At 39.9% G+C, this 24,560-nt stretch overlaps 1 protein-coding gene across 2 annotated transcripts in view; it reads right to left on the reverse strand.

The window, feature by feature from the left end:
• The window catches only part of PACS1 (phosphofurin acidic cluster sorting protein 1), a 155,645-nt gene that overhangs the window by 84,860 nt on the left and 46,225 nt on the right, over positions 1-24,560 (reverse strand). The gene's annotated exons all lie outside the window — the stretch shown is intronic.

The raw sequence follows: 24,560 nt of genomic DNA on the forward strand, positions 1-24,560 counted from the left end.
GCAGCTTGCCTGAACCCTTCTCCGCTCTTTTCAAGACTTCCATTCCCATTTGGCTTTAACGAACAGCTCTGAATTATAGAATGCATCAGGTTTATATCTGACAAAAATTATTTACTTCCTCTTTTTTTATAAGCTGCTGGTTCATAAGAGATAAAACATTCTACCTGGACTATAGAAAAAGAATATATTTGTCTCTCTATATATAATCTCACAAATCTTTTCAATGTTAATAATATTCAGGATGAGAAAACACCTTCCAAATCCACCAAGAGAGAATTTAAAGATATAAAAATAATAACATTGCATTAAATATATTAAAAGTTCAAGGTAAATAAATTTTAAGACTTTATAAAATAGAATAATACTGCAGCATAACAGACAACAAAATGTATAATGTACACAAAATATACGAATGTGATGAATTTATTCTCTGCAGCATTGTTTGCAATAGTGAGAAATTTGAAACAATTTAAGCATCTTTCCTTTTTTCCTAAATAAAATCCATGAAGTCTCTAAACATTCCCCTCATACTGGAGGAAAAAGTTCTTAACTAAAGGTCAGTCAAAAATCTTGTTTTTGCAGGGCCTCTGGGTGGCTCAGTCAGTTAAGCGCCCAACTCTTGGTTTTGGCTCAAGTCATGATCTCACGGTTAGTGAGTTCAAGCCCCGCATCGGGCTCCACGCTGATGATGCGGAGCCTGCCTGGGACCTCTCTCTCCCTCTCTCTCTGCCCCTCCCCTGCTCATGCTTGTGCTCCCTCTGTCTCCTCCTTAAAAATAAACTTTAAAAACTAAAATAAATAATTTTTTAAAAATCTTGTTTTTGTGTTCTAGATGAGAAGCTTCAGTATCACTTCAGAAACTTGTGAAAAATGCAGAATCCCAGGCCCTACCCCAGACCTACTGAATCAGAATCTGCATGTCAATAGATCCTGGTTATTCCTATGTACATTAAAGTTGGGGAAACAATGAATATAAACAATGCCCAAATAAGTCTTACAACTGACACTAAAATCCTAATCTCTTTCTAATATATGATGTTGCATCTCTTGATATAAGAGTGAGTGGTGGCCCTCTATCTACTAATGTCCACAGGACAGCCCAATACTGGCCAACCTTTTTGTCACTCTTTCTCATCAAAGGCTTGGATAACGACATGAAAGAGATGCTTAATTTGCAGGTGGCACAAAGCAAGAGGCTGCTAATGCAAGAAGTAACAGAGTCAAACCACCTTGACAGGCTGAACATTTAACTATGGTAAGTATATAAAGAGTTTTACATTTAGGCTAAAAATTTCAATAATGAATGTGTAAGATGTGTGATGGTATTCTTGGCAGCAAAACATAGGAAAATCCTCGGAATATATCCACAAGTATGTCATGAATTTAACATAATGGGATTTCAAATCAGCAGGAGAAAATGAATAATAAATAGTACTGGAGGGTCGCCTCGTGGCTCAGTCAGTTAAGCATCTAACTCTTGATTCTGACCGAGGTCATGATCTCACAGTTCATGGGTTCGAGCTCCACATCGGGATTTTCTCTCTTTCTTTCTCTCTTTGCCTATTCCCTGCGCATGTGCGCATGCGCTCCCTCTCGAAAGAAAGAAAGAAAGAAAGAAAGAAAGAAAGAAAGAAAGAAAGACCAACAGGCCAAGAGAAAGCTTAACCTGGAGAGACTGAGGCTGAGAGCTGACCTCCAATAGCTGAAGCGCATTCTTGTGAATTAAAAAATTGAGTCATTTCTTGCTATAAATGGTTGAATCAGGATTGGGGGTGGAAATTCCCATGAGTTAAATGTCAGCTGAACATATAAAAGAACTTTCTAAGAATTAGCAGAGTCCATAAATGGATTCAGGCCAAGACTAAACAGCCAACTTCCAGGAAATTTTTGGAAGGAAGGACCACATTAGAAGGGAAACTAAGCTGTGTGATCATTGAGGTTCTGTCAAACTCTAAAATTATGTAAGTCCATCCCAAAGATCACACTGGCTCTGGAAAATTAAGAGCATGAAATCAAATAATGACAGGCTCTCACAACTCCACAAACACTGAACACAAAAACACTTGTGGATATATCCCAATATGCTCATCACTCATAATTCTTTATCATAAGCACAGCAGTCTCTGGGGGAGGGGGAGAGGGTATGAATGATTTGCTGAATCATGATTTCCTGTACCCAGGAGTATGATGAGCTTTTTTGTGGTAGTGGGGTTGAGCAATCCTGTTGCACTCACTCTCCTCTCCTAGGCTCCTCCATTATTGAAAATGAAAGCAGTTTTTTTTAATGAATATAATTTATTGTCAAGTTGGCTTACATACAACACTCAGTGCTCATCCCAACAAGTGTCCTCCTCAATGCCCATCACCCATTTTCCCCTCTCCCCCACCCCCATCCACCCTCAGTTTGTTCTCTGTATTTAACAGTCTCTTGTGGTTTGCCTGCCTCCCTCCCCCTCTATTTGTAATTTTTCCCCCTTCCCTTCCCCTATGGTCTTCTGTTAAGTTTCTCAAGATCCACATGAGTGAAAACATATGATATCTGTCCTTCTCTGACTGATTTATTTCACTCAGCATAATACCTTCCAGTTCCATCCACGTGACTGCAAATGGCATGTTTTCATTAAAAGCAGAGTTTTGAAAGAGAGTGAATTAGTGTTGGAGGGTTAAGTATGAAGTCTCCGTAGTATGGTTCTTTGTTGCATAAAACCCATAACCCATAACCCATGGGTGCTACCTAGGTATCCATGTCACTTTCACTACAGTCTTATTATGAGCTAAAGAGCACAAACAAATAAATGATACAAGAATTCAACTTACAAACGGGTTGTATTCCAGAAGCTGGTTTGCAAGTCAGTTGGATAGAATTTGCAACAGCACTAAGAATGTGGAGAGCAGGAGAGAAGGAAAGCCAAGAGGAGGGTGGGTCCCTCAGCTAGCCTATATCAGCGCACACTCAATCCACAACGTATCTGAGATACTGAGCACCAGCATTTTTCCCAAATAGAAATACCACTGGAATATTAGTAGTTTATAAAGTGAAGTAAAGTTGAAGAACTGTTTTATTTACCTGGAATTCTAATGCTTAAGACAAAAGCTGAGAAGGTTAAAAAAAATCTGTAAAGATTCTGAAAAGAACGTCTTATGTTATCTCAAAAGCTCTACAAGTCAGCAACAGTGAGTCTTTCTTGAGGTATCTAATTTCATTCACTCCAAAATTAAATGCTTCCTTTTACCTTAATAAGGACATTCTGCTAAATACTTTTTAGCTGTGATTGGGCAAAGTTTTTAGTTCAAAACTGTAATGAAGAAAATGAGTGGGAAGAAGAAAGAAGATACTTTTGAGGTAAGAGAACAAATAAGAAGATCCCAAAGAGGAGATAAGAAGGATTATCTCAAGTAAAATTACCCAAAATGCAAGACAGAATAAAAGTACATAAAGGATGGGGTAGGGAGAGAATTCTCCAGGAAAGGGAAAGAAGAGGACACTGACCAAATTTCTGTCCAGGCCATCAGGGGGCACCATGATTCCAGGACAACTCAGCTATTACCAGGGTGTAGGGAGAAGAATCTAACTGGACTTTCACATTTATAACACATGCCAAAATGGGAATACGATACTAAATTGTAAACCATGAGAAATGCTTTCATAGACAGGTTAATGGAGGGAAAAAAAAACATTAAAAAAACAAACAAAACTAGTTATCTGCCATTTGTTTCTATATTAGCTTATCCAAATCAGAAAGGACAGTGATAAGCAGTACCATTTGGTGTCCAGAAGGAAGGAAGGTCAGGGAAAGCTGAAGAAATTTCTTCATGGAGCTCTGCCGCTCTGAACTTAGGAAGGAGTCAGGATGGTCAAGGCAGCAGAGAGTATGGCTGGGGCCCCTCAGACCCAGGTTGTGGTGTAGGGGGATTCAGCCAATGGGGATTTCAGATGAGGGCAGAGGTAAGAGACGAGAGCAATGACAATTTATATTCACCATAGGAATAAATATGTTTTATAGATATGTTAAAGCTAGCTTTTCATATCTCTGAGAAATGAGAATAAACATGGGGTAGATGTCACCGGCATCTGAAAAAGGAGGTCAAATGTCTTGCTCGGTATCACACTTAATCAGGACAAATATTACTGGTATAATGGTTTCACTTGTCTGGTTCTTTCCACTAGACATAGACAGATTCACGATTTAAAAAAAGCAAAAAGCATTGTTTTAAGGTACATTTAACAAAAAAAAGTCTGCTAAATATCCTGTCCTGGACAATACATACAAGCAAATCTGTTTCTTCAGAAGCTACTCTGTGTGGTCCTCCTACCTCAGACCTCCTGGCAGGCAAAATCTAAGACATCTCTTCACCTATATTACCTCATGAACCATTAGCCTTACTAGCTGTTCTGACAACCTGTACCAGGGTCAGCAACATCCTTAGTCTTAAATGTCAATCAACAGCGAGGCTTCCAGCAGTCACTAGAGAAGCCAAAGAGGAGACCCAAAGGAGTGACAGCCAAAGGAAACACAAAGAGGAGAGAAGCATTAGTATAAAAACAGAGAAGAAACTGGTATAGTAGTTTACTTTACAGAGTGCCACTCAAATTGTCATTCAGTGAGATCTCTCTTGCTAGTTGCTTTCATCTGTCCCTGCAGTGGAATAAGAATGGTTATTCATCTGTGCAATTTTAATAATATTGGCTTAAAAGTTATGTAACATAACCAGAAATGTTAGAAATGCTGTTTTTACATCAACACTTGGTGTTTAGGAGTTCTCCCAGAGGAGGTAATGAGCTTTCAGAATTGTGGGGGCAGCTTTGTTCTGAGACAGGATGGGCACACACTGCCAGGGTGTCTGCTAGGCATTTTCATAAGTTATTTCATTTAATCTTCAAAAATATCAATAAGGAATGGGTCATTATCTCCACTCTATAAACAACAAAACACATACAGAAAAGATAAATGACTCACCTAAAGTTTTAAAACCAGTGACTGGCAGAGCCAGATTCAAACTGGAGGCTGAAGTGACAGCTGCCTTCCTCTCCCTGAGAAACAAAAAAGCAATTCCTCCCACCAGCAGTATATGGGCCACTTAGGACTGTCTGCACTGCAAGAGATACTGCCTCCAAAGTCCATTCATTCATTCAAAATAGATTTACTAACTGCCACCATGTGCTAGAGCACTGTTGCGAACACAGATACAACCATGAATGAGCCAGATTCAATGCCCTACTCTCATAAACCTAGCTGTGAAGCTGTGGGGGGAGGGAGGGAGTGATGCAGTGAATAAATATAATAAACAACATAAATAATATCAGAGACTAACAATGACTACCAAAGAGTGAGAAACAGAGGGGAATGGGGCAAGGGTCCTAATTCAGACTGAGTAGTCAGGGAAGGCTACTTTGAGGGAGCAACATAAAACCGAGAATGGAAGGCAAGAACCAGCTGTGCAGATAACTAGGGGCAGAATATTTGAGGTAAGGGAATTTCAAGTAAATTCCCTGAGGAAGAAAGAGGGTTGGTATGAAACAAAAAATAGACCTATTTGGCTGGAGCAGAATAGGGGAGAGAATAAGAGGTGAAGTTAGACGAATACACAGAGATAGGTCATATTGGTCTTGAGGCAAAGCTAAAGTGCTTGCATTTTATTCCATGATTGGAAATGAACAGAGATTTTTTTTTTTTTTAAGCATGGAAGTGACATGTTCTGACCAGTGTTTAGAAGAGGTTACTCTGTCTCCTAATGAACTGGAAGGAGGCCAGTGGGAAGGCCATTGCTGGAGTCCATAGGACAGATGATAGGTTTATAGTAGTAGCAGGTGGCATTGAAAAGACAGGGACAGGGGTACCTGGGTGGCTCAGTCAGTTGAGCATCTGACTCTTGATTTCAGCTCAGGTCATGATCCCAGGGTTGTGGGATTGAGCCCTGCGTCGGGCTCCATGCTAAACATGGAGTCTTCTTAAGATTCTCCTCTCTCTCTCCCTCCCTCTGCCTCTCTCCCCCACTCACTCACGCTCTCTCTCTTTCAAAAAAATTTCATTAAAAAAAGGAAAAGACAGGGATATATTTAAGATATATTTTGGAGCTAGAATGTATAGCACTTGCTGACAGACTAGATGTGAAGAACATGAAAAAGGAAAGAAGCAATGACTTTTAGGCTGTTGGCTTAAGCAATGGGGTGGAGGGTGGTACCCATTTCCTTTGATGAATAAAGACTGGAAGAGATTTTTTGTTTTTAATAGGGAAAGGATAAAATAAAGAGGTCTGTTCTAGCAATGCTAAGTTTGAGATATCAGAGACTCGGAGCTATCAGGCAGGCAGTGGGTAAACTGATTCAGAGATCGATGAAAAAATCAAACTGGAGATATAAATTTAAGAGACACCTAAAAACCTAATGTGTTTCTTCTAATTAGAAGAAACTTTAGGGTAATTTCTTAATGACCTGAAGATAGGAAAAGATTTCTTTAAAAAGTTATCAAAAAGCACAAATCTTGGGGCGCCTGGGTGGCTCAGTCGGCATCCAACTTCGGCTCAGGTCATGATCTCACGGTTTGGGAGTTAGAGCCCCGCATCAGGCTCTCTATCAGCACAGATCCCACTTCAGATCCTCTGTCCCCTCTCTGCCCCTCCCCTGCTCACACTTTCTCTCTCTCAAAAATAGACATTAAAAAAAAAGCACAAATCTTTATACTTAGAAACACTGAAGGAAATGACTATATCAAAATGAAGGACTTCTGTTGAATAAAAGGCATTATGCACAAAGTTAACAGATGAGGGAAGGCCAGGAGAAGACGTCGACAACATTTGTAACTGACCTAGGATTAATATCTAGAACATATAAGAAACTTCACTGGAAAAATGAGAAAATGACATGACCAGGTCATTCATTAAAAGAGATATCCAAAGACGAATATATACAGAGACCTCATCCTCACTAGTAATCATAGAAATATAAATTAAAACAAGATAATACATTACATCCACCAAATTGACAAAAGTTCAAAAGACAGATAGCAAGTGCTGCACTTTGTAGTGGGAATTTAAAGGGAGCAATCATGTAATAATCAGTGAAACTGAGTATTCTCTGTGACCTAACAATTACACTTGGTATTTAGCTAGAGAAACTCTTGTACAAGTCCTTAAATAGATACATACATGAGGGCTTTCATCAGAGCATTGTTTGCGGTGCAGAGAATAGGAGAACAAATTAGGTGTCCATCGCTAAAGGAACAAATAAATAAAAGGTGGTGGATGCTAGTGATAAAACACAATGAAACAGCTAAATGCAACATGTAAACACAATCACATGGACAGAACTTAAAAAACAGAGTTAAATAAAAAAGGATCAGGGGCGCCTGGGTGGCGCAGTTGGTTGAGCGTCCGACTTCGGCCAGGTCACGATCTCGCGGTCCGTGAGTTCGAGCCCCGCGTCAGGCTCTGGGCTGATGGCTCAGAGCCTGGAGCCTGTTTCCGATTCTGTGTCTCCCTCTCTCTCTGCCCCTCCCCCGTTCATGCTCTGTCTCTCTCTGTCCCAAAAATAAATAAAAAACGTTGAAAAACAAAAAAAAAAAGGATCAGAATGAGAATTATGACATAATACTATCTATATAAATTTATAAAAAATACCATATAGGGATACAAACATATCCAAGGAAAAATACTAAACACATGAGAAAAGATGCCAATGGGAACAGAAGTGGGAGAAAAGACAGAAAATGACAATAATGAGAAATAATAAAATAAGGAAGCAGTCTTGTAGTATCAATATAAAGTTCTATGAACTGAGTTGTATAATAAACTCTGCATTTGAGAACTAAAAAAAATAACAAACTTGCAGGGAAACGGAATGTTCCTTCTGTTCCAACTATCTTTCTCAAAGTGCCTGTCATTCTGGCAGTTGATTCATTAGATAAGGAAGGGAGCCAGAAGGGAGAAAGGAGGGCACCATGTCATAGTATAGATGTGGCCACACTGTAACATGCACCCACCTTTACCACGGCATTTATCAGAGTGCTGAGAGTGTGTATATGTGTATGTGTGTGTGTGTGTGTGTGTGTGTGTGTGTGTGTGTGTGTGTATACACACACAATTATCTTCACACCCTGAGAGTTAGATCCTTAAGGGTAGAACTCATCTTCATAAACCCAGAACTCAGCACAGTGGATGCGACAAAAAACATAGTATAAATGCTGACTGGGTGACCGGTTTTGTTGCTTGGTAGACTGGATGAAAAATCAAAATTAGAACCCAACTTAACTGTTTTCAACTCAGGTGTACATTTAGTACAGCTATTATAATTCTTGACTCTTATAATGTAGCCAAATGCATGTTCAATAAGTTATCACTGGAGATGGCTAGGTCATCTAGATGCTAGATGTCCCTAGGTTGCTAGCATTATTTCTTCTAGCATTAAAACACATGCCCATTTGGATGACAGATACATGAACAAACATATCACAAAAGTAAACTCTATGGCTTCAAGGAAACATCAGAGATGCTACAGCAACCTCAGAAGTGTGAGTGATAAAAAATTTTAAGTAGGGGGAAAAATAGAAATGTAGTACAAGTCAGATGATTCCTACTACCTGGCAGTGCTAGGTAGCATTAAACCACTGAAATTACTATTTGACACTGTATGTACAACATGTGAAAGCCCTCTGTGCTAACTTTTAATCAATTTTTTTTTAATTAAAATTTTCTTTTTTATTTGAGAGAAAGAGAGCATATGTGCAAGCAGGGAAGAGGGGCAGAGGGAGACAGAATCCCAAGCAGTTTCCATGGCCAGTGCAGAGCCTAACCAGGGCTTGATCCCACAACCTTGGGATCATGACCTGAGCCAAAACCAAGAGTCAGAGCTCAACCAACTGAGCCATCCAGTATAAAAATTTAATCAATTTTAATTAATTAAAAATTAATCCATCTTTTAAAGTTTTTATTTATTTATTTTGAGAGAGACAGAGACAGTGTGAATAGGGGAGGGACAGAGAGGGAGAGGGAGAGGGAGAGGGAGAGGGAGAGGGAGAGGGAGAGGGAGAGGGAGAGGGAGAGGGAGAGGGAGAGGGAGAGGGAGAGAGGGAGAGGGAGAGGGAGAGAGGGAGAGGGAGAGAGTGAGAGAGAGAGACAGAGAGAGACAGAATGAATCCCAAGCAGACTCTGCACCGTCAGCTCACAGCCCAATGTGGGGCTTGGACCCACGAAACTGCGAGATCATGACCTGAGCTGAAACTGCGAGTTGGACGCTCAACTGACTAAGCCACTCAGGTGCCCCCAAAATTTATCAAATTTTAAATCAACTTAATTACAGCATAACTTGTATAAAATAAAAGGTACCCATTTTAAATGAACGGTTTAGTAAGTTTAAATGTATGCACCCGTGTAACCACCACCATGGTCAAAATATAGACCACTTCTATCACCCCAAAAGTTTCTTCATGTCCCTCTGTAGATAGTCCACTCCTCTGTCCCTGGCTCCAGGTGAACGCTGATTACCTTAGGTCAAGATAGCCATTTTTATATACTTAACATAAAACAGGTTTAATTTTATATTGGGAAAATTTCAAACACACAGTAGAAGGGTATAAAGAACCTGATATAACACTCAGCTTCAACAATTTTTAATGCATGACCAATCCTGTTATCACCCATACTCTTGCCCACACCCCTACGTGCATTGTTCTTAAGCAAATCCTAGACACCATTTCTCTTCTCTATTTTTTTTTTTATATTGAGAGAGAGAGAGAGAAAGAGAGAGGGCATACGGACACAAGCAGGGGAGCAGCAGAGGGAGAGGGAGAATCCCAAGCAGTCTCCATGCTCAGTACAGAGCCCCATGCCGGTTCAATCCCACATCCCACAACTATAAGAGCATGACCTGAGCTGAAATGAAGAGTTGGATGCTTAACCAACTGAGCCACGTAGGCACCTCATATGTAAATATTTTAATATGTAGCTCTAAAAGATATTCTTTCAAAACATATCCATAATACCATCGTCATTTAAAAAAAACTGACCATAAGTTTCTCAAGACTATCAAATAATCGGTCAATATTCACACATTTCTCAGGTTGCCTCACATTTTTTCCTTCATTTTGTTTTCTAGAGGTTTTAACAAGCTCAGGTTGGCAAGGCTGCTTTACTATCAGGATATATATATATATATATATATATATATATATACACACATATATATATATAGTCTAATATTCTCTTTTGTCTCACTTTTGGAAAAACATAGTCTTTTCCTCAACTAATTGAAAATAAAAGCAATTATTACAGGGTATAAGACTCCTTTAATCGAGAGAAATGCAAGACATCAATCCCCATTAAACAGACTGCTTCTGGACTAGAGTCATTCCTACAAAGAAGAGTACTCCCTGAGTCATTGTTTGAAATTTTAGATGGTTCTAACCACTGTATCCACATGTCACTTATTTGAAGTTATACGTAACATAAACTTCCGTGTTCAAATCTTGTGTATGTCATAGCTCCTCCTGTTATATTTTTAGCTCCTGAGAGAAAGACAGTCTTACACCTCTACTCAGTTCCTAACACAGCCCTGCACACAGACGAGAATGATAACCATGCAGTTCTCAGCTAAGGAAAGGCCCTTCTCTATCCTTGGTGCAGTCCAGCTTCTTTTATTAATTCTTCACAACTTTCCTCCAGAGTCTGCACCATCCACATTTTATCAACCAGAAAGCAGAGGCACATAGAAATATGAACAGTGAATCAATGGAAGCTTACAATAACTCAAAATCACTGGTCGTTCAGGAAAACCTGCTGAGTTAAGTAGTGTTTCTACTTTAATGACTCCTCCTTCCCTTCAGGGAAATATGTGAGTCTACACAATATGAGTCTTTGAGAGAAAAAGCTGTGGATATTGCGTAGACAAAGAACCAGAGGGCCGGTAATGGGACCTTCCTGCTCTCTTTGGCAGGACAAGTCCCTGCTTGACAAGAACCAAGTTATCACAAATGGGAGTAAGAATCAGTTTAATTAAAGAGACAGGCCATAAGGAGTGCCTGGCTGACTCAGTCGGTGGAACATGTGATTCTTGATCTCAAAATTGTGAGTTTGAGGCCCATGTTAGGTGTAGAGATTACTTAAAAATAAAATCTTTAAAAAAAAGGTGGGGGGGGGGAGATAAGTCATGAAATTTGGGATGGGGAAGAAGAGTTTAGATTCTCACCTCACCAAAGTCCAGTGTTGAAGCATGTTATTATGGCACTATGCAGAGGAAGTTAAGAGTCATTAGCAGAACACTGGGGCCTCTCCTTCCCATTTTGATAAAACCCTCTGCCACCTGCAGCAAAGTGTTGCACTAATAGCTACTGGGCCCTCCGTTGCCAGTCACCTCCCACTCATCTCTGTGCTTGGCTGGTTCTTTACTGCCTCCAGAAATAAAAGTTAGAACATTAGACTTGCTATGCCAGCAATCACTACCTGGTAACATAAAATCCAGAAGCACAGGCCTATACTTACTAATAGCATAACCTCCAACAAAAGGATAGAGCTCTCACTCATCCCTGCCCCCACCCCTGGACAAGCACAGATTAAATTAAGAATTCTCAAAATTCCCAATGGTGTCAAAAACATTTAAAGTTGCCAGGTCAAAGATTCATTTTTTCAGCAGACAACCACAAAGGATTTCAGTGCTACATACAGTGGAAATGATTGTAAGAAATTCTAAATATGGACAGATCAGTAATTTAAACTCTTTTTCTAATGGCTGATACCTTCTTTTCAGTTCAATATCTGATTCTAAGTCAGACTCCAATTAAGGAAAGCAAGACCCAGTTTTCTGGTTCCACTGGGATTTACTCATTCAGGGATTACCTGTCTGCCAGTTGTGAATCTCTTTCCAGTCAATACTCTACTGAAAACTGTCGTGACTAACCAATGTGTTTCAGAACAAGGAAACACCCTGGTTACTAGGAGTCAAGGGCAAAGTAAAGCCCACAACAAGGAACTCTCACTCCTGGTCTGGTGCTTTCCCCAGCAGGCCACTGCCATTGTCTTGAACCAACTGTGTAAAGTCTGAAAATCAACCTACCTAGGTTCTTGATTTCCTCTTCAGAAAAGTGAGACCAGCTGATCTTTAAAAGCTATCTCTATCCCAAGATTCTACAATTCTTTTGACAAATATGTGCAAATCATATGCTAAGCATAGTATTGTGCACAAAAAATCAGAAGTAAACTTGGAAGAGCCGCCAACAGGAGACATGTACAAAAAATAAAATGCAAAGAAGAGAAAGTCCATGACAGGGGCGCCTGGGTGGCTCAATCAGTTGAGCCTGAGTGTCCAACTCTTGATTTCAGCTCAGGTCATGATCTCACGATTCATGAGATCAAGCCCCATGTCAGGCTCCACACTGACAGCACAGAGCCTGCTTGGCATTCTCTCTCCCCCTCTCTCTCTCTCTGCCCCTCCTCCACTTGACACGCGCTCTCTCTCTCTAAATAAATAAATAAATAAACATTAAAAAAAGAAAGAAAGTCCATGACAGAATAGTAGTACATAACAAGGGCTTAAATTAACACAAGACATAGTGTTCAGTGAACAAAGAAAGTCACAGAAGAGAAAGTACAATACAAAATTATTTCTGTGAGGGAAAATATATGTGCATACGTATGGTTATATACGTATCCTTCATGAAGTATGGAGGGAAATTAGTATAGCTAACTATCAATAATGGTTATCCCAGGGAAGGACTCCAAGAAACCTCCAATTTCTACTTAATTTTTTTTCCAATTTCTACTTTAGAAATTACTAATCTTTTTTCCTAGTATGTTTTACTTTTGCAATCAGAAAAACAAATTTTTTTAAGGAAAAAAGCAGGGGCACCTGGCTGGCTCAGTTGGTAGAGCATGTGATTCTTGATCTCAGGGTTGTGAGTTCCAGCCCCATGTTGAGCATGGAGCCTACAGGGGAAAAAAAAGAAAAGGAAAAAAGCAAAAGAAGAAATTCAAAGCTAGCAATTTGCCAGGGCAATAACATCAATAATCCTATAGCATACTCTCTCCCCTCTATTCAGATGGAAAGTTAACTGTCCTTTATTATCTCCTTATATATGGCAGAGGTAGCTGTATTCAACTGTGAAGCCACTGTTGATAGAAATCAGAAAATAGAGGGGTGCCTGGGTGGCTTAGTCCATTAAGTGTCTGACTCTTGATTTTAGTTCGGGTCACGGTCGTGCGGTTTGTGAAATCTAGTCCCGCATTGCGCTCTACGTTGGCAACATGGAGCCTGCTTGGGATTCTCTCTCTCTCCCTCTCTCCCTGCCCTTCCCCCACTCGAGCTCTTTCTCTCTATCAAAATAAACAAACATTAAAAAATTAAAAAAAAAAAAAAGAAATCAGGAAATAGCGCATGAGAAACAGAACCCCACTGGTCAATCTGACTGAACACTAACACGTAAGTGGCAAATATCTGAAATGCAAGCACTAAAGCTGACAAGATATTTCAAGCAAAAATGAATAGTTTTCTTCTTAAATTACTTTGATACTTAAACTATCCCAGTGCTCCATTTTGTTTTCCTTACATAGGCATAATTAGATTTTAGTTAGAATAAGACACAGACAAATTATACACTGGTAACTCTACTCATAAGAGTGACTAATGCATACTCTCATTCACTTTCAATTACTTAATGTGACTTAGCCCTTTGACCCTAAAAATCACTCTGAATCTACTCTCAAAATAGATGATGGAATACAATTATTTCTTTTTTTTAAAATTTTTTTTTTCAACGTTTTTTATTTATTTTTGGGACAGAGAGAGGCAGAGCATGAACAGGGGAGGGGCAGAGAGAGAGGGAGACACAGAATCGGAAACAGGCTCCAGGCTCCGAGCCATCAGCCCAGAGCCTGACGCGGGGCTCGAACTCACGGACCGCGAGATCGTGACCTGGCTGAAGTCGGACGCTTAACCGACCGCGCGACCCAGGCGCCCCGGAATACAATTATTTCTAAGATCACTTTCAGTTATTTGGTTCATATTTTTTTTAATATGGGATCAAATTCCATCGAGCATCAAGGTACTATCTCGAAATATTTCAAATACTGAAATTTCATTATATCAAATGATGCCAAAAATAGAAATTTACTTGCAACAAGATTTGGTCTATGTATTAATGAAATGATGCTGCATTTTAAACAGAATTTACTGTACATTGAAGTTCATAGCAGCAGTACTCACAATGGCCAAAAGGTGGAAACAACCCAAATGTCCATCGAGAAAGAGAGACGTGGAAAGGAACAGTCCCTCTTCATCCCCTGGATAGTCTTATGTCTATCTGTGTCACCTGAAATCACAACAGACTACCTGAGACCATGGGGAGCCACCCACGACAAGTGAATGCACTGAAGATGGCAGGGCAGGAAGATGGAATGAACAGCAATGTCTTTGCTGAGTTGCTAAATTAACCAGTACTGGAGTCACCCTGTCTCCAGACTCCTTGTTATCTGAAATAGTGTCTGTGTGTTTAAGTCATTGAGTTGGTGTTTCTGTTCCTTGAAGAAGGACTGATAGCATTTATTGACCTAAAAAGCTTTGCGCTCTGTGAGACTTATACAACAATGAAAGGTAGTATGATCTCTAAAATAAAAAAAAAAAAAAAAAAAAAAAAACCTTGTTCTTGTCATTAAAACATGAGAAAGGCAAGGAGCACCTGGGTAGTTCAGTCAGTTGAGCATCCAACTCCTGATTTCGGCTCAAGTCATGATCTCACAAACCCAGTGAGATTGAGCCCCTATGGCAGGCTCAAGTGCTGTCAATGTGGAGCCTGCTTGGGGACTCTCTCTCTCTCTCTCTCTCTCAAATGAATAATTTTTTTTTTTTAATAAGAAAGGCTTAGAACAAGTAAAGAACAAGGTTATTAGGAAAAGCAAAGTGGATCTACACATTTAACAATCTGATGATAAAACACAGGCTCAGATGGGAATGCAAGTTGGTGCAGCCACTCTGGAAAGCAGTATGGAGGTTCCTCAAAAAACTAAAAATAGAACTACCCTAAGACCCAGCAATTGCATTACTAGGTATTTATCCAAGGGATACAAGTGTGCTGTTTCAAAGGGACACATGCACCCCAATGTTTATAGCAGCACTATCAACGACAGCCAAAATATGGAAAGAGCCTAAATGTCCATCAATGGATGAATGGATAATAAGATACACACACACACACACACACACACACACACACACACACACACACACACACACTGGAGTATTACTCGGCAATCAAAAAGAATGAAATCTTGCCATTTGCAACTATGTGGATGGAACTGGAGGGTATTATGCTAAGTGAAATTAGTCAGAGAAAGACAAATATCATATGACTTCACTCATATGAGGACTTTAAGAGACAAAACAGACGAACATAAGGGAAGGGAAACAAAAATAATATAAAAACAGGGAGGGGGACAAAACAGAAGACACTCATAAATATGGAGAACAAACAGAGGGTTGCTAGAGGAGGTGTGGGGGGGAAGGGGCTAAATGGGTCAGGGGCATTAAGGAATCTACTCCTGAAATCATTGTTGTACTATATGCTAACTAATTTGGATGTAAATTTTAAAAAATAATAAAATTTAAAACAAAAAGAAAGAAAGAAAACACGGGCTCAAAACTAGCCTGAATGGGTGATTGTGCTTCATTTCAGAAATACTAATTGGAAGATAAGGACTGAAAATAGTCTTTATGTTTACAACAACCCTATGAGGTAGTGATATTATCCTCATTTTACAAATGAGGAAACTGAAGCACTTGTCCAAAGTCACCTCATCCATGCAGCTTCTCCTCCAGGAACTCTTCTCTCTTTTGACTTAGCTAACTCCTACACATCTGTCAGTTTCAATTTAAGTAAATATCACTTCCTTAGGACAAAAAGGCTTCTTTGATGTGTCCAGACAAGGTCCAAACCCCTGTTACACACTCCACTGCATTCTGTGCTCTACTGCAGCACAGTGTACACTCATGATCATTTAAGTATCTGTCTTCCCCACTAGGGTGCACATACCCTGAGAATAGTTCTGTCTTGTCCGCCACCATAGGGTATTTCCAAAGCTGTGTAGAAAGCCTCGCCCGTAAGGGGCTCACAGTCTGATAGAGCGGTAGCAAGTAAATAGTTTCCTACAATGTAATGTGGGAGGCAGAACGCCATGCATAAGACTCCATGGAAACACAAGACTGGGGGTGAAGAAGGCTTCATGGAGATGTCCCTTGAACTGAGTTCTGAAGGATAGCAATGCAAGAAAAAGCAGAAAAAGGAGAAAGGTGTTCTAAGCAGACAGAGCTTAAGGAGATATAGAGAAAAGAAAGAGGCTATGAAACTTTAGGGAAACTACCACTAACTCACTATGGCTACAGCTTGATGCTAGGTAACAAAAAAATGAAACCTGAGAGATAGGGAAGTTTCAGTTCCATATTTAAAGATAGCAAAACATTGCAGAGACCTCTAAAATAATCTAACGACAATAGATATGATGGAGGCACTCACTGTACATCAGGCACCATGCTAAGCACTTCACATGTATAATTTTGTTTCATTTTCACAACCACCCTGAGTATTACTATTCCCATAAGGAAGTCAGACCACACACAGCTAATAAGTAAATGGCAAGCCAGGCCTTGAACCACAGCCATAATACAGGACTCCAAAGCCTGTGCTCTTAACTACAGTCTAATAGTTGCCTAGCTTACTATATACATTGATATGATCTTACATAGTTACATGTAATTCAAATAATTATCTTGATTCTACCAGGAGAGTTGGCTATTTAGTGGAACCCCATATCTTTTTCTCATTAAGCATATACAAATCATAAACACAAATATTTTATACGTTGGTTTTATTTAAAGTATATAATTAGTATTCATTAGACTTTTATAGATGAAGATCAAAAGAAAGTTATTCAAAGATATAAAATGCAGTGTCCTGACTGATAATCCAGGGCTACCATTGTTGTTGTTTAAGTAATATCTATGCCTAACATGGGGCTCAAACTCACGACCCCAAGATCAAGAGTTGCATGTTCTCCCGACTGGGCCAGCTAGGTGCCCCCTGACTGATAATTCAATAAGGTCTCTAGAACTATGTTACCTTTATACCACCAAAAATTACATTTAGCAAACATTAGAACTTCTCGGTCTGTCTTCTCTCTCACCAAAACTAACCTTCCTAAGGGGAATTAAAATTATTCATTAAACAACTCAATCAATTATTGAGAACAAGTGGAAAGGGAAAAAGTAGTTAGTACAGAGGAAAGATGGCATGACACACAAAATCTCTTTTCCCTACTATCATCTGTCTCGAGCATGGGAAATGACAATGTGATTGAATGTACGAAGATAGACACTCTATATGCCAGTTCAAGTTAAAACAGAGCTAGAAAATGTATCACTCAGGGAAAGTCTTAGTTCAAAAAACTTAGTATTTTAGGAAACCAGTTACCAGCAAAACTGCAAATGTATTAAGTCACAGTTGATGGGCTTTTAATAAATCATTAAAACAAACTACCGGGAAATCTTTTTTGCTTTTTAAAATGTCTCCTAATATATAATAGGAGTCCACAGACTGATAATAATCATTAAACACTTATTGGTGCCAGGAGTTTTAAGAACACAATCTCATTTAATTCTTACAAGGTCATTCTTTTTTTTTTTTTTTTTAATTTTTTAAATGTTTATTTTCCAGAGACAGAGACAGAGCGAGAGCGGGGGAGGGGCAGAGAGAGAGAAGGAGACACAGAACCTGAAGCAGGCACGAACTCAGGAACCACGAGATCATGACCTGAGCCGAAGTTGGACACTTAACCTCTGAACAACCCAGGTGCCCTACAGGGTCATTCTTTAAAAACAAAAAAAATTTTTTTTGTTAATGTTTATTTATTTTTGACAGAGAGAGAGAGAGAGAGAGACAGAGCATGAGTGGGGGAGGGGCAGAGAAAGAGAGAGAGAGAGAGAGAGAGAGAGAGACACACACACAGAATCCAAAGCAGGCTCCAGGCTCTGAGCTGTCAGCACAGAGCCCAACTCAGGACTCAAACTCACAGACCGCGAGGTCATGACCTGAGCTGAAGTCAGACGCTCAACCGACTGAGCCACCCAGGTGCCCCCCTCCTTTAAAAAAAATTTTTTTTTTTAATGTTTATTTATTTTTGACAGAGAGAGAGACAGGGCATGAGAGGGGGAGGGGCAGAGAGAGAGACACACAGAATCCGAAGCAGGCCCCAGGCTCTGAGCTGTCCACACAGAGCCCGCCTCCAGGGTCATTCTTATAACCACATTTTTAGATGAGAGAACTAAGGCACACACAGTTTAGGTAAGTTGCTCAAGGGCATATTAGCAGCAAGTGACAGAGCCAGGATTCACATAAATCTGTCTGACACCAAAGTGCATGCTCCTTCCACAATGCAGCAATGTCTTTAATAAGCTGAAAGATGCCTAGTGACTAATTTACTCACCAATCAACCCTATCATTTAGAGACTTGTAGGCAGGTTAAAGGACTTTCCTAATGTCCCCTGGTTAGTTTACAACACAACCGAAAGCGAACCCCATACTTCCTACTCCTCAAACAAGCACATTCTGTATTCATTTTGACTCACACTAAATCTTTTTGAAAAACATTAAAAATTCCCCCATAAACAAATTCAAAATAGACAAAACAAGAATGATGTAAACGCCTGTTACTGTGCACTGAGGTGTGTATGCATTATGTTTTAGTGGCAGATAGGAAAAGTCTCAGTTTCTATACATGCTAGTTGCAACTAGCAGCTAACAGAAGATAACAGGATTTTATGCATTCCTTTGACTACTATCAAGTTTTCAGCCTCCTGCTTTTCAGTAGGGCATTGACAGCATTAAAGCAGGAGTTGGCAAAACCTTTTCTATAAAGGGCCTAAATATTTGAGGCCTTGTGGATTGTGCCATTTCTGTTGCAAATACTCTATAGTTTTAAGGAGAAAAAAAGTAGCCACAGACAATACAGATGAGCGCAGTTGTTGTGTTCCAACAAAGTTTAATTTATGGATATGTAAACTTGAATTTCATATAACTTTCACGTCACAAAATATTATCATTCTTGTGATTTCTTTGAACTCCTTAAAAAGATATGGCTTGTAGGCTACAGAAAAAGGCAGTGTACCAGAGGGCATCTCCCAATTCTGCATTAAAATAAAGAAGTACTGGGGCGCCTGGGTGGCTCAGTCGGTTGAGCCTTCGACTTCGGCTCAGGTCATGAGCTCATGGTCCGTGAGTTCGAGCCCCGCGTTGGGCTCTGTGCTGACAGCTCGGAGCCTGGAGCCTGCTTCTGCTTGTGTGTCTCCCTCTCTCTCTGACCCTCCCCCATTCATGCTCTGTCTCTCTCTGTCTCCAAAATAAATAAACATTAAAAAAATTAAAAAAAAAATAAAGAAGCACTTTAGGGGTGCCTGGGTGGCTCAGTCAGTTAAGCATCTGACTTCAGCTCAGGTCACGATCTCACGGTCTGTGAGTTCGAGCTCCGCGTTGGGCTCTGTGCTGACAGCTCAGAGCCTGGAGCCTGCTTTGGATTCTATGTCTCCCTCTCTCTCTGACCCTCCCCTGTTCATGCTCTGTCTCTCTCTGTCTCAAAAATAAATAAACATTAAACTAAAGAAGTATCTTCCCTCAGAAGAGAGCAAAGGAAAAGCATCCAGCAACATAGCAAGGCTATGGTCTTTTTCTCATCTCAGTTCTGATGCCAACGATGCAGGAAGCCTTCGGGACCATCCCTCAGTCCCACTTGGGGGAGGTGTCACACTTTTGTGTTCTCACTCAAACTTGGGCCTATCTCTATCTATTCTAGCACTTATCACAACATACTATGATTGATTATTCAATTGTCTGTACTTCCCCAAGCATGAGGGCAAGCAATGTTTTCATTTGTTTTTTAATTTGTATTCTGACATGGATGCTCAAAAAAAGTGGGAAAGATAAAAGAGGAACAAGCTCAGAAATTTTTTAAAAATTTTATGTCTACTTATTTTTGAGAGAGAGAGAGAGTATGCGAGCATGTGCGATCGGGGGAGGGGCAAAGAGGGGGACAGAGGATCCAAAGCCCGCTCCATGCTGACAGCAGACCGCTGGATGCGGATGCGGTGCTCAAACCCATGAATCGTGAGATCATGACCTGAGCTAAAGTCAGACATTCAACTGACTAAGCCACCCAGGCGCCCCCAAGTTCAGAAATTCTTACCTTTATACAGTATACCTTTATACAAGCCTCTGTGTCACACAGATTTGATGGCACACACCTGAGGTGTAAATCAGTGGCGCACATACTTTTTGCATATGTTATTTACGTCCCATAAATATGCACAAACACTTCAATCTGTTCTGTACTGTTATACCTGCTCAAGGCCAGGCCTCTGATTAACTTGTTTAGACTAATCTAGATAAGAAGGATCTAGGCATAAATTTAAAATGACCCCAGGGTCAGGGCACCTGGGTGGCTCAGTTGGTTGAGCGCCGACTTGGGCTCACTCAGGTCATGATCTTGCGGTTCATGAGTTTGATCCCTGCATCGGGCCCTGTCTGAGGGACAGCTCAGAGCCTGGAGCCTGTTTCAGATTCTGTGTGTGTGTGTGTGTGTGTGTGTGTGTGTGTGTGTGTGTGTGTGTCTGCTCCTCCTCTGCTCACACTCTTTCTCTCTCCCCAAGAATGACTAAACATTAAAAAAAAAAAAAAATGACCCCAGGGTCTCCAGAAAAACTTCAGGGTATTCTGGGGTTCTACAGAGCACAAATGGAAAAATCCCTGTCCTACAAACTAGCCTCAAAAAAGAAATGACGTCTTCAAATCATTTAAAGAAAACATGAAAAGCCACATTACCCAATACAATATGAAAATCAGGGTGTGTGGGTGGCTCAGTTGGTTAAGCATCCAATTCTTGATTTCGGCTCAGGTCATGATTTCACGGTTTGTGAGAGTGAGATCGAGCCCTATATCTGGCTCCACGCTGACATGGTGCTTGGGATTCTCTCTCTCTCTCTCTGCCCCTTACTTGTGCACATACATACGTGTGGGCTCTGGCTCAAAATAAACTTTTAAAAATTAAAAAAAAAAAAAGAAAATCAACATGGAAAAGTCTACCTCATCACTATCACAGGGATAAACATCTTTTAATCACACAAAGTCAGATGGCTGACCCTCTACTGCAGGGTTCTTAACCTTTCCTTTGTCATGAGTCCCTTTGGTAGAATGCAGAAGCCAACAGACCCCTTCTCAGAACAATGCTTGTGAATATATAAAATAATATGCAGTTTTAAAAAAGAAACCAGTTACAATAATAACTAACCCACACTACCTCCCCTGTAACATCCTGACTTTTTTCGCTGCTTTATTTTTATGCTTAGCATTTGTCACTAACAAACTATACTATTTTGTGTTTTGTTATTTAGTAGCTGTCTCCACAGCTAGAACCTAATTTTCATGAGGGCAGAGAAATTTATCTATTTTGTTCATCCCTCTATTCCCAAAACCTACAAAATGCCTGACATATAGTAATACCTAATGTATATTTGTTGAATTATTAAAATTCCTGTCTCCTGGGGCGCCTGGGTGGCTTAGTCGGCTAAATGTCTGACTTTGGCTCAGGTCATGATCTCACCGTTTGTGAGTTAGAGCCTCGCGTCGGGCTCTGTGCCGACAGCTCAGAGCCTAGAGCCTCCTTCCGGACTCTGTGTCTCCCTCTCTCTCTGCCCCACCCCTGCTCACATTCTGTCTCTCTCTCTCTCTCTTGAAAATAAACATTAAAAACAAAAATTAAATTCCTGTCTCCTAAGAGCTATACTCTAAGGACAAATCAAAGCCAGTTCTACTAGAAATCTGTCATCCTTAAGGAAGATAATATATAATTCTTCATATTTACAAACACCTTCTTGGTAGACACTGGAACCCTCTTATAAGCACAATCTCATTCATTCACAGTAAACTTAATATCTAATGATGAAAGGCAAAGAAATGACATAAGGTAGATAAGGCAAATGCTTCGTCAGGGAACAAAATCCGTGGGCCAGGTCTGCTTTTTAACTCTGTTCCTTCACTTTACCCATTGCCTTCTGAAGCTTTTGCTGCATTACCCTAAAGTATAGAATTGTTCCCGCTAAAGGTATCTATCTAGTTATACACTACCAATAAGAGACACTTCCATGGGATCTGGCTTTCATAGGATCCAAGAAGACTCATTTGTAACAAATAGTTAAACGCTCCTTTGCAACCAAGTTCTAGAATTTCCAACTTCTTCCAAAGGCAATTCTTTTTTTTTTTTTTTTCAATGTTTATTTATTTTTGGGACAGAGAGAGACAGAGCATGAACGGGGGAGGGGCAGAGAGAGAGGGAGACACAGAATCGGAAACAGGCTCCAGGCTCTGAGCCATCAGCCCAGAGCCCGACGCGGGGCTCGAACTCCCGGACCGCGAGATCGTGACCTGGCTGAAGTCGGACGCTTAACCGACTGCGCCACCCAGGCGCCCCAAAGGCAATTCTTAAATAGAGGAAATGGTTTTCTTTTAAAATTAATCTTTGTTTTAATGTTCATTTTTTTAATGTTTATTTACTTTTGAGAGACAGAGAGTCAAAGCACAAGTGGGGAAGGGGCAGAGAGAGAGAGGGTGACGCAGAAACTGAAGCAGGCTCCAGGCTCCAAGCTGTCAGCACAGGGCCCGAGTGGGGCTCGAATTTATGAACCATGAGATCATGACCTGAGCCAAATTCAGACACCCAACCGAAAGAGCCACCCAGGCACCTCTCTTTTAAAATTCATCTTAATCACAATAAAGTAAAAGGAATGAAAACTCTCAGACATGATGGGCTACCTATACTGTTTGTTTCATAAAATCCTAAGAGAAAGCAAGCTCAAAGCCAAGACAACTAAACCCACAGAGAAATGTAATGATTTCTACCAACTGCAGTACCTTCACTCTATAGCGTGATAACAAATTAGAATGACAAATCAGAAACTGAAAAAAGGAAGAGGGGGAGGAAAGATGAGGTTAACAACGAGGTCAGTTAATATGAAAGAAAACAGCGTCCTCCGACTGTTTCGTAACTAAGTAAGCCGTCAAAACCTAACATGAAGGCAGTTTGGGTAACCTCCTTGGGTGGTTAAAACAAACGTCAGCCTGCTCTCCACCCCTCTATTTGCCCAAAAGTAGAGCTGAGAAAACACACTTATATCATGGGGATTTTGAGATACTCAAACACATCTGCTTAAAATGCAACTTTCTAATTCTGCTTCAATATCAGAATTTTTCCTATTTGTACATCTGCCTACATCCTGGAAAAGAAAATATGAAGAAGCAGCCTTTTGGTGTGTGTTTGCTAATAAACTAGCAACAGCTGGTCATCAACAGAGGCTGACTGAAACTTCCACAGCGATGATGTGCACTGACAGGATATCAAATTAAAACACATACACACACACACCAATGGAGAGAGAAAACATTTTTCACATATGCTTGACTCCAGCTCAACGAGAAAATATTAACCTAGAGCAACCATTACCACCAACAGCTGATTTCTTATATCAATCTAGTTCTAATCCTTAGCCATGTATGCTTGTTTTGAACTAACTAGGTAATTAAAAACTGTAAGATAATTTTGCAACTACTTATAGTGCTGTTGCTTTATAATCACACCTAAAAAGAAAGCCCTGAAGACATAAGGCTAATTAAGACCTACGGTCACACAGAACTTACATTTAACCTATTCTTCCAAAGCAAAGATTTCAAATAGTGTCCCAACATTAAAACATCAGTGAAGTACTCCATACCTCAATAAGCTTAAAATTTAAAAAAAAAGGTAGTATAGCTGGTGGGAATGCAAACTGGTGTAGCCACTCTGGAAAAGAGTATAGAGGTTCCTCAAAAAATTAAAAACAGAACTACCCTACGACCCATCCAAAGGATACAGGAGTGCTGTTTTGAAGGGGTACATGCACCCCAATGTTTATAGCAGCAGGGCTATCGACAATAGCCAAAGTATGGAAAGAGTCCAAATGTCCATCAACAGATGAAGATGTGGTGTGTGTGCATGTGTGTGTGTGTGTGTATGGGTGTGGGTGTGTGTGGGTATGTGTGTGTATATATATATGTATATATATATGTACATATATGTGTGTATATATATGTATATACACATATATGTACATATATATACATATACATATATATGTACATATATATGTATATATATGTGTGGGTATGTGTGTATATATATACGTATATATATGTATATATATGTGTATATATATGTATATACATATATATGTACATATATATGTACATATATATGTATATATATATGTACATATATATATGTATATATATACACACACCCACACACATATATATGTATAATGGAATATTACTCAGCAATCAAAAAGAATGAAATCTTGCCATTTCCAATAACATAATCTTGCCATTTCCAATAATGTAGATGAAACTAGAGTGTATTATGCTAAGCGAAATTAGTCACAGAAAGACAAATACCATGACTTCACTCATATGTAGAATTTAAAAGATAAAACAGAGGAACATAAGGGAAGG

This window comes from Puma concolor, chromosome D1, assembly GCF_028749965.1.
Source record: "Puma concolor isolate L17-30 chromosome D1, mPumCon1.1.hap2, whole genome shotgun sequence".
In the NCBI taxonomy this organism is placed as follows: domain Eukaryota; kingdom Metazoa; phylum Chordata; class Mammalia; order Carnivora; family Felidae; genus Puma; species Puma concolor.